Genomic DNA, 3,851 nt, shown 5'->3' with positions numbered 1-3,851 from the left:
CTACCCACTCTTCCTAGACACACTATGGAGGGCCATATATGTATACTGTATGGTAATACTCTCTAGTCAGTTTTGGTCCTCCGACCGTGCAGCTCTGCAATTGAAGCCTATTCTACAGACGGCACCTGTTGAGTCTGTCACAATATCAAAATCGAAGTTGATATTTCTCAAGGGGAGCGACTACAATAGAAAAGCAGGTTGTGGTGCAAAAATAGAAAAAACTGATCTGTTCCATTGGATGGGAGATTGATGGCTCAGATTCGGGTGAGGTGGTCTGTGCGTGAAATTTGCAAAAAAGTCCCTCCCTGATAGCTAATTTCGTCCCGGGGCCCCTCCTTGTTGACCCAAATCCCGTGGAGGCAGCGCACGAACCAAATCTTCTCCGAGGGCAGATCCCTACTCCAAGTTGGGTGAGCACTCCTGGTAGAGGTGATGCTCCTTCTCCCGATGGCTCCTTGACGTTTTGTGGCTGGCGGCTCAGTTTGAGGCGGACCAGATCGGAGCTCATCACCAACTAACCTCCGCCCCGCAGCTTCCGTTGCAGATTCCCTTCTGAAGCTTCCGACATCGGTTGGTTCGTCGCCTCCTCTCTCCAGTAACAGCTAGCGCCCTCCTCCCCCACGTCGGCGGCTAGCCAGTGGTGGTTTCCTCGGCTCCTTCCCCTCCAGCCCGTGCGACGAGGTGGTTCATTTTCCTGGTAAATAGATGCTAACTTTTATTTGCTAGTGAATTTGTGATACATCCCAATTTTACTATCGAGTAGATTTATGCTGCATCTCTCTAGTTCTATTTTTTGTTCATGTCAAATCTTCTCAGTGAATGATGCACACTAACTTCGATTTGATGGTGTATTGCTACTGTACTAGCGTTTTGGTACTCTAATTTGGAAGTTTTGTTTCACTCATAAGTAATATTGAGAATCAAGTTGGAAGATTGAATGCAGTCAGCTAATTTCAGCGTCTTGCAGTTTAGCATATAATTCACAAAAAATATTAATACTCGCAGTTCCGTATACAAAGGAGCTGTTCAGGATCCCTCGGCTCTGCAACTCCGCTGTGGAGCGGAGGGGGATGCAGCTATATTTCGGCGAGCTGCTAGCAGGGTGCTCCGCGCGCTCTGCTCCGTAGCGAAGGAGCAGAGGGTTGCCGAACACAGCCAAAGCCAATAGCATGGAAAGTTGGAAAGAAAGTAAATTGATTCTGCTAGGCAAAAAGTAAAATGAAATTTGTATAATTATCAGCATATCAAAATCCTGATTCACGTATATATGATTCATCGTTGAAATTGCTCCAGTTTAACAGAGAATAAGAAGTGTCCTAGAATGTATGAATTATGATTCCCAAAGATGGTGACATTGAGGGTCAACCATGGATTTCGAGTTGCTCGACTAGTCGCGACTAGTCGTCGACTAGTCGACCAGTCGCAGTTCCAGGGCCGACTCAGCGTCTCCACTCGACTCCTTGGATGAGTCGAGCGACTAGCGCGACTAGTCTCGACTAGTCATGACTAGTCGCGGTTTTGGGGTCGAACGACTCGAGGCAGCGCTGGATCCGGAGCACTCTCCCGCCGCCGTGCTGCTGCTGTGCTGCCTCGCTGCTGCTGCTGCGCCCTTGCCGCCGCGCTGCTGCTGCTGCTGAAGCTGAAGCGGCAAGAGGAGCGGGCTGGGAGGAGGAGCGGTGGCAAGAGAGCTGCTGCGGGGGAGTTGAGAGATCCATCGCTGGGAGGAGGAGTGGTGGACTGGTGGCAAGAGAGTGGCAGCGAATGTGTGACGGCTGTGGTGAGGGAGGAGGGAGTGTGGATGGTGGATTAGGTCATGGGAGGAGTATATAGCTACTAAATGTGCTTTTGGGCCACAGGGAAGTGCATAACTAGTGGCCCATCTCTCAGTTGGCCCTGGTTACTGCTGCTGGTGGTGTGCTCCTCCCCTCCTCCCCTGGTTGCTGCTGCTGCTGTGCACTTGTGCTCTTCCCCTGACTGCCTGCTGCTTAACTCACGTCGACTCGTCGCCATGTCGACTCGTCGATCGTCAGTCTAGACTAGTCACGACTAGTCTAGAGTCATCCTCCCCGAGCGTCCCGTCGACTCATCGACTCGAAAACATTAGGGTCAACAATTTGTGCATCGAATACTAAGAGTCAACAATTGGAAGTGTCCTAGTATATATTCTGACACACAGACTGTTGCCATAGGTGGTAGGCTCCTCGGCTCCTTCCGAACCAACCTGTGTGCCGTGGTGCAAATCTACAAGGCGTCAACACGATGGTTAATTTCTCTGATAAATAGATGCTAACTTGATTTAGCTAGTACATTTGTGCTCGATATTAATTTTATTAGCTAGTTGATTTTTGCCGCATCTCTACAGTTCTATTTTCTTGTACTTGTTCATGTCAAACCTGCTCATGTGTGAATGATGCATATTAGTAACTTCATTTCATTATGTATTGCTACTGTTTGTGGTGGTTTGAAAGTCTATTTTGCTTCTGTTTCACTATTAAGTACTCTGGAGAACTAAGTTGGTAGGTTCATGACCAGTTTTGAGTGATTAAAATGTCCAATGGTTTCAAGGGTTTGACACATCATTTTATCATACGATATATTTTTTTATTTGTACATACGATAGGCTATTTGAAAATGCCAAGTTTTATAAAGGATGGATTTCTAATAGGATAATTATGTAAATAACTGTATTCCCTAATTCAGCCGGTTGTTGCGCATCTCTAGAATGCATTAGAGTGATTTTTCCTGTACAAGTATTATTTATATAAAATTTTCATTATTGGTAAGTTAGGATTATCCACAAAACATTTGGCTTGTCTACCAATTGCAGTATAGAAACATATTTTAGTTTGTCTTTTGTGATGAATGTGATTTCTTTTCTATTTTTCGTTCCGTGTGGTATGTGCAACACACCGTCAGGTGGTCTTGTTGATGCATATTTATTTGCTCAACTCATGATTACAAAGTTTTAAGTATGAATGTATGACACATAGATGGACTTGCACTAACTGAATCGTACTTGTTACATATGATCTCTCCCAGGACAAGAAGCTCGATGAACAAGAAGCACTTCATCTAGAGGCAACTATTGTGTGCCATCAAGATAGCAACGTCGATCTAGTTCTTAATGGCAATGCTTGCTCAGTGATGATTATCATAGTCCTTGAGACTTAGCATAGCCCGCCATGTACGAAAGTTGAAGCAATTTTCGCTAGCAATTCTTGTTGATCTTGTCAGGTTATTGATAGCTCAATTTGAATGTCTTCTTGTGTTATGCCCGGTATGTTCCAGTTTGACATGTACTAAAAAAATGTGCGTGGATAGACCAGTTTGACATGCAGTCAAGCATTATGTGCCTATAATGGTCCATTTTAACGTATACCCAATTTTCTGTTCCTGACATGCTTCAACTTAAACGTACTCACATATTAGTGCATGTGAGCTGTGATACTCCTGTTTGCCCGGCTGGTTTAACTTTGTCATTTACTCAAATGTCTTTGACATCCAATACGTATGCGCAGAGGCAGAGAGCAGGAATGAACACGGGAGATATGACAATACTATTTACTAAGAACCAAATGTTTGGACACTTAAAATGAAGGTGGTTAGTGCAAAAGTCTATTTGACATCTAACTACTAGCAGGGGGTTTTCATAAAATACGCATTAAGTGGTATGGAATCCCTCCACTTGAATCTGTACCATCTACAATGGATCCAGTGGCCCAAATTTGTTTTTCTATTTTTGCACCACAACCTGCTTTTCTATTGTAGTCGCTCCCAACCTATACAGGTCTGGTTATGTCCTCTCCAAACCCTAGAGAGAACATTTTCTAAGCGCACCTCATCTTCAACAG

General features: G+C 44.8%; 1 long non-coding RNA gene across 1 annotated transcript; it reads left to right on the top strand.

Annotated features, from left to right (window-relative positions):
* Positions 1–334: 334 nt before the first annotated feature.
* Positions 335–3,372, top strand: LOC119319050. Its single transcript, XR_005154327.1, has 3 exons — positions 335–429; positions 533–697; positions 3,040–3,372. It is a non-coding gene; the product is annotated as an uncharacterized LOC119319050 (long non-coding RNA).
* The last annotated feature ends 479 nt before the right edge of the window (positions 3,373–3,851 follow it).

The sequence above is a fragment of the Triticum dicoccoides genome, chromosome 6A, assembly GCF_002162155.2.
Source record: "Triticum dicoccoides isolate Atlit2015 ecotype Zavitan chromosome 6A, WEW_v2.0, whole genome shotgun sequence".
In the NCBI taxonomy this organism is placed as follows: domain Eukaryota; kingdom Viridiplantae; phylum Streptophyta; class Magnoliopsida; order Poales; family Poaceae; genus Triticum; species Triticum dicoccoides.
The sequence above is the reverse complement of the archived record's forward strand: the minus strand, read 5'-3'. Positions and strand labels throughout refer to the sequence as shown.